The following is a 16,576-nucleotide window of genomic DNA, read 5'->3' as shown; positions in this document are numbered from 1 at the left end:
TCAAGTATAGCATAAAGACACTGTGGATTTACTCAGGTGTCTGCTTTGCTTCTCAAATGCAAAAGTCCCTAAATGCATGCAATCAAATTTTTTCTACAGTGCCTTTCAACTTAAGAATCACTTTATGGATTGAAGAAATACAGATCTGTGCTAAATAGTTATTTTTATTTTACTTAAAATGAATATTCAGTAGGAAATATAATGAGTCAATATATTTGAATTAATTATACACAACTGATTATAGCTATACAATAAAGATATTTAAATGCAAGTCCATTTAAATATCTCTTTCCTCAGATATCCCTCAAAGATCACATTTGGAAAAATTTTTAAGTACTCATTTAATGCCATGCTTTGTATGTAGCCTGCAAGTTTAGAGTAAAAATAAGGTCTTACTCATTTACTACTGATTTCTTATGACAGTAATATTACTTATCATACCCTATTGAAATTTTATGCCTATTTGACTTCTCCAACCATGTTCTGAAGGTCAACAAATTAAATTTAAATGTTTAGATTTCTAAAATACACCCCCAAATATATATGTTAGAGCTATAGGTATTTTAAAAATATCAAAGTATATATAATACATGCACTTTTTGAACTATTGTGACACTCAATATTCTTTGTAATTTTCCACATATTCATAGTAAAATGTCTAGAAAATATGATGCAAATTCTTTAATAAAATGTACTTTATTAATAGAAACCACATAAACTGATGCTGGAATGTAGTATAGAAGCTATTTAGTGCTTCAATGCATTTACTTTCATTTTTTGATGGATATCATTTATAGTGATTTCAAGACAATTGCAATGTGAGCTCGGTAATGATACAATATACCAGAAATCCAGGATTTTGATTAAAATCTGTCTATTTTGAGCTCTGCATTAAATGTATCTACTCTATTTTATATCAAATTAGTAGAAGAAAATAAAATATAAATCTCCAATACATTTTCAAATGCTGAAGAAGACAGATGAGCATTTGTAAATCAAATACCAACAGTTCTTTCTAAAGGAAAAGTAGACATTGATCATATCATATTTTTGTAGTGTTGGTGATGTTTTAATTTTAAGTACTGCTAAGTATCTGAGGATTTGACTGTCACTGAAATGAAGTCTTAATAGGCAAAATAGCTTCTATGACATTTCCTTTCACTTTGACTACTTATGATAATATGTTTTATAGAACATGACAAATAATTATTTTCACTGTAGATAAAGTGACAGTTATATAAAAAATCATAGTGAGTATATCAAAATATTAAAACACTCCAGAGAGTAGGTAAAAATCCATAAAATACTTTGGAATAGCTTAGTATATTACTATCTCCATTTATTTTATTAACATCTTAAACAATTACTAAAATCTGTATAAGACTAAGTTTCTTACAAGGTATCTGCCTTATGTCAGCACTCAGATTACAGGCAGACAAACCATGGCCATGGACCTGCTCCTACTCGTGACTTGTTGAGGTGAGTACAGTTTCTCTGGATACACTCATTCTCATTACTTATTTTAACTTTTTTAGAGGTGCTAAGACAGATTTGAGCAGTTGTGAGAGAGATGACATGACCTTCCAGGTTAAAACACTTCCTATTTTGCTCTTTATGTAAGTTTTTCCTCCTTCTTTCTTAGACTGTTAGTTTCTGGAGATGAAGATGATGCCTTGATTTTAAAAAATATTTTAAACATGATGAATGCCAATGTTTGACTGAAGTTGGTATTAGCAGCACAATTATCTCAATTTACCGATATCAACCAATAAACAAATTTTGCAAATCTATGTTAATTGTGTATAGGAGTTCAAATCAACAAATAATGCATCATTAGTTGTTGACAAGTGTAGTGTATTGAATTTTTTTAGTAAGAAGAAAAGATGCTATTTCCTCATAAAATACAATTATTCTTTTCTATAAAAACTGTAGTTGACAAACTCCTAGAATTTTGCCTAGGAAAGCAACAACTACACTGATTGGCCATTATCTATTTAAAAGGATTTGTTACTGATTTGCCATTATTTATTTAATAGGATTTGTTTTATATTTTATTAGTCTTGTAATACTCAAGAAGCACATTTCTGATTCCAAAATAATAAAAATATTTTATTTCTCTGCAATTATAAGTATTGTGTAAATGAATACACACACACACACACACACACACACACACACTCATAATTTCACTATAACACCAAACCCACAAATTTTAGTCCTGAAGGATCTAAATCACCTTATTATTATTAGAATTCTGCTTTATTGTTTCAATAACATTTAATTAAAAAACTTGAAGCTATGGAAAATCAAACACTTAACTTCTGTTTTTTCTGAATCATTGTTTTAGATTTTGTACTTATACTCTGTGGACTTGTCTTAAGATGGTATGAATAAATTACCTTGAATAATTTGGTCAACCTCTTTGTGTCTAGGTTGACAGCTATAAAGTAGTGATAATAATGGATTTTTTTCTCATAGGTTCTGTGAAAATAGAGTGAGAGATAATGTATATTTCACTTTGATCAGTATCTAGCACATCATATATTTTGGGGAAAAGTACAGAACTATTAGTCTCAGCAATAGTATAATCAATGTGATAGAACAGATTCTCTATCTTAGAGGAATTGATGTTTTTCATCATCCATATGATATTACCATACTAAATATTTTTTATGATATAGGCAAAAATTACATGAAGATCAAATCATATAAACCAAATGGCCAATGCAATTAAAAAAATTATTTCCACAATATATATTTTCTAAGGATTTAGTGATGAAGGTATACTGTGCATTTGTATCTTATTAAAAAATTAAAACTGAGATTCCTTTCCTGTTAATACATAAAGTGGAATAATAACTCCCCAAATAAATCTTTTGCAATAAATTCTGAAGATACCGTCACAGTAATACCATAGCACCAGATGATAGAAAAAAACACATTTTTCCTTAATATAGATACTCAGATAAGCACAGGTTGAAAGTGTTTATAAGCTTCAGAGATAATTTAGAAATAGGAAACAAAATGTGCTAGAAATAGCAGCCAATCTAATTTCTGTGAGCTAAGGTTCAACACAGGTACATCTGCATTCCCATCAGCTTTTAGCACCTGTAACTCATAAGTAACTGCATGCAGCTCTAACAAGTTCATTATTATTCAAGTTTAAGATAGTTTATTCCTTTTGGGATTATAGTAAAAAAATGTTGGTCTTTGTTTTAACAAGATTACATTGATTTGTCCTTCAGAAGATTAGAATATATAACAGAAGCTTTTCAGATCCAAAGAAGATTCACATGTACTTCCAGCAAACATTATAGAGAGTCGATCAATATATGTATGAAGTGTGTCAATGTAATAAGATAGCCTCCTCTTCCTCAGAAACAAGGTGATTATACCTCTAGGGATGAGATCCTCAAGATAGGAGAGTAGACCAGACTGCAAACTGAATAAATTATGACTTAAATTCCTTGCAGAAGCGATAATATAAGTGGATAGGAAAAATAATAAGATCTACAAGATAAATGAGAAAGACAGGAAGAACAACCTTCACAAAATTTAGGTAGAAAATATTATCACTTGTTAGCAAAAAGGAAGAAAAACTAAAAGGGTGCATCATTTGCTCATTTTAAATGAAACAACAATGAATGATGGTCCTCAGTGATGGAGAAAACAGGTGGATCTAGTGCCTTTATTTGTGATAGATAACACAAACTATGGCACCAACTTTTTAGAAAACAATATCGAAGGTCCCTTAATTTATGATGGTTTGACTTACAAGTTTCCAGTGGTCAAAATCAATCACACTCATCAGAAACCATCCTTTGAATATTAACTTTTGTTTCCCCAGCTAATGACAATGCTATATGATGCTTGTTCCTGATTCTGTGAACCAACCAATCAGCCAGGCTGCCATGCAGGTAAATGACTGTGATGCTATAGTGCTCTCTGTTGCTAAGCTTTGGAGCTCAGTAAGGTGGCTATGTTAAATGCATTTCAGGCTAACAATATTTTTTAATTTACAGAATATAAGGAAGTAACCATATCATAAACTAAGGAGCATCTGTGTTTCAAAACCTATCAAATAGCAATAAAAATGTTGTTACACTTTGAAATTATTGTGCTGTAAATTAGTGAATGTTATAGTGTTTGTAGTCAAACCTGGATATATCTGTGACTAAATGATTCCCTTTGAGTAATTTATTCACTTATGACAATGGGATAATATGATAAACTATACCATAAAGGGCTGCTTTGAAGAATGACTTAACAAGCATGAGGCCCTGAGTTCAAACCCCAGTATTGCTAAAATAAACAAGTTTTACCAGGTAAAGATGAAATTAGCTAGTGTTATTGGATAAACGAAATATAATTGTTTATTCAAGTATATTTGAACTAAAAATAAATGTCATCAAATGTTATCCTCCTTTTGTAAACTCTTCAATGTAGTGACAGACATAATCATTCTCATTATAAGCAAACATTTACTGAGAATCTATGAGGTACTCCTTAAGAACAGAGAAATTACATCACAACAATTTTCTGCCCACATATCATATGATTCCAAATCTGCCTCCAGATAAAGTCAACAGGAGAGATTAAAAAAAATATAGCAGAAACTGGTGGTTCAAATTTGTAATCCTAGCTACTCTAGAATCTATGACTGGGAGAATCACAGTTCAAGGTCACCTAGTACAAAAGTTCAGGAGACCTCTATCTCAACCAATAGCTGGGAGAGGTGGTGTGCACCTTTCACCTCAGGGTATAGGGAAGCCTTAGATTGGGAGGTTCATGGTTCCAGGCCAGACCATGTAAAAATTTGGAAGACCTCATCTCAAAGAAAAAAGCAAGAGTGGGAAGTGTAAAATAGGAAAAGTACAGTACAGGATGGCCTTGGTAAAGAGTGAGACCCTAACTCTAAAAGATTCAGAGCAAAAAGTCTGGAGGAGTGACTCAAGTATTAGAGGGTCTGCCTAACCAGTTTGAATGTCTGAGCTTAAATCCCAATACTGCTCCCACCCCACACACAAATGAGAAAACACAATGTCCAAATCATCATGATGGGACCCAACGTAATATTTTCAAAAGCTTTTAGTAGATTCTAAATTTTCTCTAGTTTGAGAACCACTGATCCACAGTTACTCAATGAGCATTTGTTGTATTGAGTGATGTGTCTTATGTGACTTGATGTTACTTGAGGGAATCTGCTTAATGAATACAAAGGGAAAAATTATAATTAGCATACTAATTGTACACTAATAAAATTTCTAAAGTACCTGAAGGTGCTTAAAAACAATTTGTTCTCTGCTAAGTCCTTTAAACAATTCTGCAATTTATTTACAATGTTAATTTATATTATGTACAAATGAAGACAGATTTTGCTAAGTAACTGTGAATTTGGTCTAGACTCTAGCAATTTAAAGAAGCTTTTTAAACTAATATTTTTCTTCACAGGTTTTCCTTTGATTCTACTGTTAGAGTTTTTCATGATATTTTTGTACTTCTATATTTCAGTCTTAATTAATTATATTTTCTAGGCATCAAAATATTTTATGAAATAACAAAGTTGTACAATTATCTTTATTCAGCTTCTTCGTGTTGTCCTTCTTAAGTACTGGACCACAGGTTTATATATATGTTATAAGAAGCACAGCTCAGAAAAGTGAGAAGTGGTGAATATTATGATATAAAGATCTTTGTTAGAGCTAGCAGAGTGGCTCAAGTGATAGATAGAGCACCTGGCTAGCAAGCATAAGGCCCTGAGTTCAAACTGCAGTACAGCTAAAAAAAAAAAAAAGATTTTTTTTCTTGACTTGTTATGGAGGTAACAAGAATATAAATATACAAGAATATAAATATTACATTATATTATATTTTATACATAAATCATACAATAAAACTTGTGTATAAAATAAATCACTAGTAATTCTAGTAAGACTCTAGTAAGATTAAAGTAGATGTGGTTTCTTTTTTGCTCTCTACATAAATTCATTCCAAAGTTATGAAAGGCCTGTATGTGATATTAGTGGTTATTCAACAATAGGTTGAAAAGAGATAGGGGTAATCACAGGAATATTTACCATTGTCTCTTGTGAAACAAAATAAATATGACCACCAGTATCACTTCCACTACTATCAGACAGCCCATGCAATATATATATGAACAAAATCCTACAGATTTTTATATTCGGCAAGACTAGTATAGAAAAAAATACAGTATGCAAATTCCTGATTACTGGAGAGCTCACATTGAGGTTTTGAAAAAACTTGTTCCCTGTATAATCCCTACTCTTCTTTAGACTGCTCAATTATGCCCATTTACAAAATGTGTCAATCCGATAAGTAATGCGATTTCACTACCAAATTATTACATAATTATTCACGTGGGCTCTGGGATATCTGTTTCTCTAATACTTGTTTAAAAATCGGATACAGGACAGGGGAAATTAGGAAGGAAAGTGTGTTTTTAAAAATTTTAAATGTCTCCCGAAAGACTCATAATGTGAAACAACACATATGATATGAACCTTTTAGACCACACTTCCATTTGGAATTCCAACAAAAATCAAACAACAGTAAACATTATTGTGCACTGTAAAAATCAATATTCTCAAAACTATTTTGTGTGTATGGATGTGAAAATTACCTTCCTTCTCTTTCAAAAATCACCTTGCATATGGTACAGTTCATGCCACTAACAAATCAGAAAGGGATAGGAGGTGAGGCTGGAGAGCTCACGGGAGAGCTGCAGAAGACTGGGATAAAGAGTCACAAGGAGTTGCCCATATCTTGTGCATCCACATCTATTTGCCTTCTCTTCCACATCTGTTTATCCAATTCCGTACATTTTTTTACTCACCCTCAAGGTGCACATCAAAGCCTCCATTTCTTTAACAATGCTTTTGCTCTCATTCTGGCAGAAATGATTATATCTGGTATACTCATACCAACTTGTTCTTAATTTGGTCCAAATATCCACAGTGTACTGCAACAAGTCCAGGAAACCAAACCACTCCACTCCCTCTATAGCAATCATACCAAATGGTCAGGATTTAATAACTGAAAATTTCCCTAGATTTTGTCCTCCACTTCCAACTTAGGACCAACCAGAGTCAGCCAAATTACCTACGATGCCCTGTTTCTAGTTTGCCCAGTTTTATGTTTCCCATGCCAACAACCTCCAATCTTGGCATACCTAAAGCCTTCCTTTTACCCACTATAAAGCTTTTCCACTATTTTGCCTGCCTGTGAATCTCTGCCAAATGGAAATGATGTTGGCAGATTCTCTTTTGTAGCAAGCTCTGAAAAAATACACACTGTATTTGTTTTCATTACTGTGGTTCCAGTTTATTTCCACAGAAAAAACGATCTTTACTAGCTCAGAAAAGGGGACATACAGGTATTCATCATTGAATAAAACGTTAGTTTTATTCTAGCCCAATCATAATACTATCTACAACATACTGAATCGGGTGGGGAGTTTTCTAGTAGGTCGATGACTACGCGAAGCAAACATCAACTACCTCCATTTCTGAAGCCTAAAGTTACTGTAAGGTTTTTCATTGAATTTTTCCTTCCTAATTATTTCTCAGCTGACCCCATCTATCTCTGATGCTTCTTAGAGAAGAGCGTGTGCTTGTCATGATGAATCTCCTTGTGCTGAGCTATTTTAGTTTGTAATTTATTTTATGGAAATCAGAAAACAAGCAAGAGTAGATAAAGTTGCAAATATGTGATACTACTTTTCCTACAAAATGAAGTCAGTAAGCATGGATCTGATAAAAACATGTTTTAAAAACTTACGTGTCTCAGTGAAAGAATTCTATCAATTAAAAAAATGTGTGGATTCAAAAAAAGGAGGAAAAAAGTCAAAAAAGTAAAGCAAACTTGTAATTTCTTATTCTTTTAGCTTCCTCCCTAAGCATGTCATTTTTTTCTTGAAGTTTTAACAAGGACTTATTTAAAATGAAAAAGTACAGAGAAGTGGGGGGAAAAGGAGAAACATTTCCTATTCCCCCACAGGACAGCCATTTTTATGTAGCTGAATCTTGTCTATCATCACTAACCTTTTAAGTTGGAGAAATCAAATGGACTAAAGTTTCAATTTAATTATTTTACGCCTATGCAATAACTCTAATTGTGGATGTACACTATACTTACCAAACCCCAAGAAATGTGAGTATTTTGTGATGAACAAATAAGCAGGGAACATTATGAGAAAGACTTTTTTTTGGTGGTACTGAAGTTTGAACTCAAAGACTTGAGCATTCTTTGCAAGTGCTCTACCACTTGAGCCACAACTCCAGCCTGTGAAAATTATTTTAAGTGAAGTCAAATATTGTATTTTATATATCGATCTGTTAAATTCCATGTAAGCCCATTTTATTTACTATTAGCATTACTAATCACATATTGTGAATCTCATATTATGGTTTTTATCATAGGCATCAACATTAAATAGTGATGGTGATAAATATTTGAATATATTATAAACACATCTAACATAATAGTAATGAATTTTTTCTACAATTGCTTTATATACATAATTTTGTGTGAATATATACAGATGTACTTGTATAAAATTGTTTATTAATGTATTAAACTTTGAAAATGTTTTAACATTGTAATGTTTAAGTTAATGAGATATTAATCATCAGAGTAATATAGCGACTTTTATAGCCCAGAGCCAGTATAGACAGAATGTCTACATAGACATTTAGTGTATTCTACAGCTAGAAACCCATAAGATTTTCAGGGTACAGTGATAACAGTGCTGGGTACTTATATAAATCTGTGGAAAACATTAGTGTGAATCCCCAACCATACAAAATTGATTTTTATATGCCATGTAAAATAAACATGGCTAAAAATCAAAGAAAATTGGTCTCTTCTAATGATATATTTTTACTGTGTAACGTACTAAGATCCTACTAGTCTTAATGGGTAAAGAGCATGTACATGAAATTTTCAAAACAAGTAATAAAAGAGCTAATGTCTATAATTTTGATTATATATTAAAGAGTCTATTAAATTTAAAAAAACAAGAAGAAACAAAATTTTTGAACATAGAAGTATTTTTCTCCTATTAAATTAGCAAAGATGGGATAGATTGCAATCCAGCAGATAATTAAATGCTCTGTTGGAAGTAATAGTTGGCACAAAGATTTAGAAAGGTCATTTCTCAATATATATCAGCAATCTTAAAATATTCATATTCACTGACCCTTACTTTGAATTATCTGAATGTGTTCTATGGACACAAAAGATAGAAATAATGAAAAACAGAATGAATTCCCCCCAAAACAAATACCTGAAAAACAAAGTAAAGAGTAAAAAAGTATGGGAAAATTACACACCAGAATACCAAGCAGGTTTTATATTTTTGCTTTAAGAACATTTTTAATTTGTTGAGTGTTATGATTTAGATATGAAATATTCCCATAAAGGCTCATGTGTTAAAGGCTTAGTTATCATCTGAGGCACTTTAGGGAAGTGATTAGGTAATTAAGGGCTTAAAATTAACCTCATGATAGGATAATACACTTATGAGTTCATAGCTGAATGTGCTGTTAAGAGGTGGGACCTAGTTGGAGGAAAGGTCACTGGGGGCATGCTTTGAAGAATGTATCTAGTCTCTGATCCCCACTCTGCTTGCTCATTTTCACGAGATTGAGACAATTTCCTCTGCTATGTCCCTCCATCATGACCTTCTGCCTCACCACAGGCTCATGGCAAGAAAGGCAGCCAACAATGGACTGATGGACTGGAACCATAAGCCAAAATAAATCTTTCCATCTTTCCATTGTTTTATCTTTCAGGTAATTTTTCACAGTGCTGAAAAGAACTAACACATCAAAAAATTTCATTACAATGTTAAGTCAAAGAAAAAGAAAAAATACTAAATTATATATATAAATATTTCTTAAATATATGTGATGAAATGTTAAAATTGATTGCCTTTGATGTTATAAATATGGTTAATTTTCTTTCAATATTTTCCCTTGTATGTTCTTTATGATTTTTAAAGATCAGAAAATTAAGAGATGAATACTTAAATAAAATAGGAACTAGAAAGAAGTTAGTTATGTCACATTTGTAAAATGCAATGTTAAAAACTGATGGAAAATTATTGGAAAGGTAAGTTTACAGGAAAAAGAAGCAGCCAGAAGAACTGGTCATGTCAGACTCAGGAGCTCATTTACAGAGGTAGCAATTACTCTTACCTTCAAAGATGTGTTTGAAACAGAGCCAACATTTTTGTTGCAATCTGAATACTATATTTGGAGTCTAAGAGGATACAATGCAATGGTAGGTAAATAGGAGAATTGATAATGACTTTTTCCTTTGGGTCATATGATGGACTAAGATCGTTCCCTGATAGACTTTTAAACTGGAGATGGCAGAACAGGATCTAGTAATCCTGGATTTAAAAAGTAATAAGAACAATTAGGCTAAGCTAAGCAGGTTCCACTCAGATATTTGGGTATACAGAAGGACCTTTTCCCTATTTCAATTTTTTTATGAATATTTAGAAGATTTGAGGTTTAGACTGAAAATACACTGGGTAGTAAAATAGACATTTACGTAGAATCGACAGTCATTATTTTCCTAATGAGGCTGGAAAGCAGAATGTACTAGCGCAGGTTTGGAGTGCTTAATTATCAATTATTTTGAATCCAGGAAATGCCATCTTTACCCCGGCCCAACAAAATTCCAAATTGCTAGAGAAGAGGACAATTGAGCAGAACACAAGATGCATATTTAAAACAAGTGTGGTAGAATAAGTCGGAAAACATCAGATATTTATATCAAACAAATTGTCAAGAGGTTTCTATGTGTTATAATTATGCATGTAATATAAGTATACAATTTTGAATTAAAATACCTCTGTACTTTTGAAATTTATATGTAAATGTGTTTAAAATATATGTAAACATTGAATTCATGTTGATTTGATAATGTCCTGTTAAATTTTTGGATCATCTTTTCATCTGATAAATTTTCTGAGGATGATTTGGTCTACAGATTGGAATTTCCCAACAATTTGTAGCAAACTATGAAACTCAGAATAATTATTATAAATATTTCATGTCTGTGCTGGTTAAATAGTTTTACTGAACTCGGTATCTTTAGAAATAAAGCACTGTGGTCTGGTACATCTAATGAAGTCTGTTCCTAGAATGTTTTAGTTCTCACGTTTAAGTGAGAGGAATACCAAGGATGGACTAGATTTTCACATTATGCATTTTTAGAAAAAGTGCCTTGTGAAAGAAAATGCAGATGGTATCACTGAGGTTGAAAAATCATCCTATGGAATTTATGTCTCCACTGGAACAAGGGGAATTTGGGTTGATTTTTCAAAAACCCAGGTTTCCATTTTAGGAAACACATCTAAGCCAAGAGCAGCAGATGTGCCAGGTTGTGACATTAGCACAAAAGGAAGATGGACTTCTGGAAATAGAGGGTGCCTGGGTCTCTCAATCTCCCTACAGCTGGAGATACCACAAATGCACCTCAGGAACCACCTAGGAAGCCAGGCCGCCTGCACATGTAGATAAAATGCCATAGGATATGAGCAGGAAACAATTCTGTGTACTTTAACTCCAAAACATATTCTCAACTCTTGGTAAGTCCTGTGGATAAATTCAGAGTACCTGGAAATGAGCCCCAGAGTGTCTCAGGACCTGTGCTTGATACCACAGTGACCACCAAGGGATCACAGAAACTCTGTAGGGCACCGGATAGCAAGGGGTAAGATCATAACCTCTGGATGAGAGGTGGAAACACCAGGGGATGATCAGCTCCATATATTACAAGGGTACAGCACAGGAGGAGAAGCCCTTAGATGCTGAGAAGACAGATCTGAGGAGCCTGGAACTCCTTCCCCGTCCACTTCTGTGAGTGTCTCCCTCATATTATTCAGTGACATAATAGGTTCTATAACTCCTTCATATAATTCTTCTTCAAGCACTTGTAAAACATGTAATATTTTATACTTCTAATGCATAAAATCTCTGATTATTCTTTACATGTTTATTGAAGTACTAGCCATATGTCCATTCACAAACTTGTATGACCACAATACAAGAGCACTCATTTTCCAAAAAAAAAAGAATAAAGTTCATTCTGAGAATTTATGATAAGATTCAAGTACATCTAAAAATATTTTATAATAGGAAGCATTTTTTTTTGGCGGAACTAAAGTTTGAATTCAGGGCTTAATGCTTGTGAAGCAGATGCTCTACCACGTGAGCTACACCTCCCGTCCATTTTCACTCTGACTATTTTGGAAATGGGGTCTTATGAAATATTTGTAAGGGTTGGACTTGAACCATGATCCTCCCAATCTCAGCTTCCCATGTTACTGTTGCTAGGATTACAAGTCTGAGCCATTGGTGTCCAGCTAGCATAGAAAGTTTTTGACTTCATCTGATATGCTTACTTGTCTTTAAAAATGTGTGTTCAACTCTCTAATCTGTAATTGTATGCTATGATTGTCATTTATATTTATAATATTTGTCCATATTTTGAAACCACTATTTTCATATTAAATGTGAAAGTGTTAAAAATTAAGTTAAAATAGTAAACAATGAATGATGTATGACTTCAGTTGATACTCAATATGGATTTTTTTAATGCCAGCAAGACCTGTAAATCTTCTATAGATATAGTCAAATTTTACCAAACACTACTAAATGTGCTTTGAAAAAATTAAATGAAATGGAAGAAGCAGTGTAAAATAAACACTAGGATTCTTGTGTGGAGATCAGACTGTGCTATGCTCTAAATTACTCTATGTTGTAATGGATGTTAGCTTTCTACTTGTGCCTTGCCCTGAGTGACTCCATTTTATAAAAACAGCAGTTTGTTCCATTCTGAGTGTAAATGCTAAGGTAGAGTTTCTCTACAAAACTCTTGTTTGTGCAAGTAAACAACAACCACCTGTCCAATACAAACCATGAGACACAGAATGCCAAATAACTTATTTATGCAAATAAAATATTACCAACTGTGAACATATTAAATTAAGTTGAAAATATATGCAGGCATAGGTGTATCAAAACCATATCAGAAAATTCAGGCCCAAGAATTTAATGAACACATCAGAACAAAGATGATGTAGCCCTCTCATCTGGATCATATAAAAGTAGGAACAGCTAACACTAGGGCATGGTGGCACCCACAGACATGTCATCACATCATCCAGTGCATGTACTACAGGAACTACATACAGTGAACTCCTGACTCTGTCCCTAGGGCTTCAGCTCACTGAACTCCTCCTGCTTGATATTGCCCACATGTATTACTATATTTTTGGACCTAGTAAGCCTGATCTAGCTCTATGCCTGGGACAACCTCTATGCCTGGAACCAGCTATGTGCCTCAAACCAGGCTTTCACCAGAACAACTCTGTGACTTGGGTTAATATCTTATCTAACATGTAGGAACTGTCTTAGCATCTGCATCATCTGTCTGCTCTTGCCTTTAGTAGGGCTTGTTTGAAATATATCTTGTTTAAACCTTTCTTAGGCATTCAGCAATTAAATATATATGCAATATATATATATATATTATATATATATAATGTGTGTATAAGTGTGTGTGTATGCTTGGATTTATGTGTATATAATTCTGTAAAGTATAGTATATGATATAGGAGTTAATATTGATAATTAAGAATAGAATAAAAGGAGAAAGTCTTTGCCAAGTTATACATCTGACAAGAGATTAATACCCAAAATATACAGGGAGCTCAGAGAACAAAATTCCCCTAAAAAATCAATGACCCACTGAAGAAATAGACAAATGTACAGAACTGAGCTTTTTCAAAGGAAGAAGTCCAAATGGCCAAAAAACATTTGAAAAAATGCTCAATGTCCCTGGTCATAAAGGAAATGCAAATCAAAACCATGTTAAGATTCCATTTCAGTCCTGTTAGAATGACTATCTTCAAGAATGCAAACAACAACAAATATTGGCAAGGATGTGAGAAGGCACCATCAAACACTGTTGGTAGGAAAGTAAATTAGTAAAACCACTGTGGAAAACAGTATGGAGGCTCCTCAAAAATCTAAAAATAAAACTGCCATATGATACAGCAATACCCCTCCTAGGGATATGCATGAAGAAATACACATCAGGTTATAATAAAGGCACCTGCACATCCATGTTTATTGCAGCACTATTCACAATAGCTAATCTAAGCCAAAAGCCAAGATGACCCACTACTGATGAATGGATTAAGAAAATGTGGTATTTATATACACTATAATTTTACTCAGCCACAAAGAATGAAATTTTGTCATTTTCAGGTAAATGGACTGAACTGGAGAATGTCATCTTAAGTGAAGTTACCCAGGATCAGAAGGCCAAAAGCTGCTTGTTTTCTCTAGTACGTGGAATATAGACCTCATACAAATATAAGCAATACTGTGAAAAACAGGTCATGCTAAGAAGAGGTCACATATGAGAGAGGGAGCATAAAAGAAGGAAGTTTAGAAGATGAATGTGGTTGATGTACTTCCTACACAAGAATGAATACAGGATTTTAAAATTTATTGAAATCACCATAAGAAGGGGGACTTAGGTTGAAAGGAGAAAAATAGAGGGGATGAACCAATTCAGATTATAATTCATATAAACATGGAAATGTTACAATGAAACATCCTGTATAGTTAGTTACCTTAAACAAACAAAAATGTCATTTGTTTTTTACAAAAACAGAACAGGAAGGCAGGATAGGTCCTGTCTGGGTATTTGGTACCAGTGGGAGGGGAGGATAAAAGGGAAGCATGTAGGAGGCTGAATATGGTGGAAATGTTATGTAAATGGAAAAATGAGACCTGTTCAAACTATTCTGGAATGGGGGGGAATATGGGAGAATGGAGGAGGGGATGAATGCAACAATAATATATCGTATAAACTTTATAAAATTTCACATTGTGCCCCAGGTATAACAACAACAATAATAAAATAAAGGGGAAAAAGGAATAGAATAAATGAACCTATGATTTCTAATGGTTGTGGCTCTTAAGTGAAACATTGATGTAGCTTGTAAATTTTTTATTCCACAAATCCTGATATTGTAAAGTGATACAAATGTGTCTACCTGTATTTCTGACATATCACACTCATAATAATTCCTCGACATCAGAGGCATGAAGTAAGTACTCTTGGAAGTAGGCAAGAGATGTCTGTGAGAGACATGGGAGTTTATGAATCCAATGAAATGGTCAATCTGGAGGCATTCTAAAGAGGAATTGTAAAGTTCTGAAAACAGCCTCAGAAAACCTGAGCAACAGAGGCTTTCTCTGACATGGGGTCAGAAAGAACTTGTCAGATGGGGTATCTTGCTTACTAGGATGGATGTAGGAGTAGAAGAAAAAGATAAAACAAACAAAATGATAAGAAAATGAACAAATAAGCAAATCCTACCATAACCTTCCACCTGCATTCCTTATATTTCTTGCTTTACAGTTATGGCCCAAGAGAACTGCATTATTTACATATTTTTAATTGTATACATTATGATATTTTGAAATATTAAATGAAACCTTTCTGGTTGTGGAGAGACTGCCCCTCCAAGTGCTAGCCAATTCTTACAAATAACAAAAGGCTGATCCTGGAGCATGACTTTATATGAAAATTTACCAGTCTAGAGCCATACAAACTCAATTTGTCCTGTAGACCTGAGAGGCAATATTCCTTTGTTTTAATCATTCTGTGGCAAGAATCAAGGTTAAGTAGAGACATCACATATATTCCAAACATCTGCCAAAATTACTCATACTTTCCAGTTCTAAACCATTTGACCTCCCTGCCTTTCCTTTCCCACAGAAATCGTTAATAAAGGCTCTAGCTTAGACTTTCATATCTTCTGCCTCCTGGTCACAACATGGTATTCCCTAAGGTCCTTCAGGACATGCTGTGCTCTCTGTTTCTAGGAACTGTATTAATTAACTTTGTTTTCTTGAGCTTCATCTATGTTTCCTTTTTTGACCACATCTGATTGAGGTTTGTGTGAAAGAACACAGAGTAACAACTCAACAAACAAAGATTATTATGGACATTTGGATGCCAACACTAAATTACAAACAGGAAGAAAAGATAACAGGCCATTACCACAAAAACAATTAACAAACAAACAAAAATCAGCAGGGAAAAAGCCTCACAATGACAACTAAAATCAAGTGAAGCTGCTATCTATAATACAAGTGATTTCAAGGGAGTGGAACAATGTGCATAAAACATTGTAAACAAATGCTCAGCAAAGATCTAATACATAAAAGTATGTCATTTTTTTCTGTGAGATTAAAATATAGAAGAGTAAGAAATAGAGAAAAAAGGAGTGACAGAAAAGGAATTTGGTAAGCAAGAAAATTAAAATCTAACATGCCTTATAGGACTATAACTATCACAGCATTAGCTCCACATGGCATCACAAAGAATTTAGCTTTTTGAGACTGAGTTGCTTATCTATTGGAAGCATTTCTTTGTTTCTGGGTTCATGTAAGATATTTTAGAGCACAGATCTTAAACAAATGTAGCTTTTACCTGGTTTTCAAAATCATTTAGAACA

General features: G+C 33.3%; 1 protein-coding gene across 14 annotated transcripts in view; it reads right to left on the bottom strand.

Moving 5' to 3' along the window:
* Positions 1 to 16,576, bottom strand: part of Epha5 (EPH receptor A5) — a 356,875-nt gene that overhangs the window by 61,136 nt on the left and 279,163 nt on the right. The window lies entirely within an intron of this gene.

The sequence above is a fragment of the Castor canadensis genome, chromosome 9, assembly GCF_047511655.1.
Source record: "Castor canadensis chromosome 9, mCasCan1.hap1v2, whole genome shotgun sequence".
NCBI lineage: Eukaryota > Metazoa > Chordata > Mammalia > Rodentia > Castoridae > Castor > Castor canadensis.
Note: the sequence above shows the minus strand (reverse complement) of the source record. Positions and strands in the feature narration are given on the sequence as shown.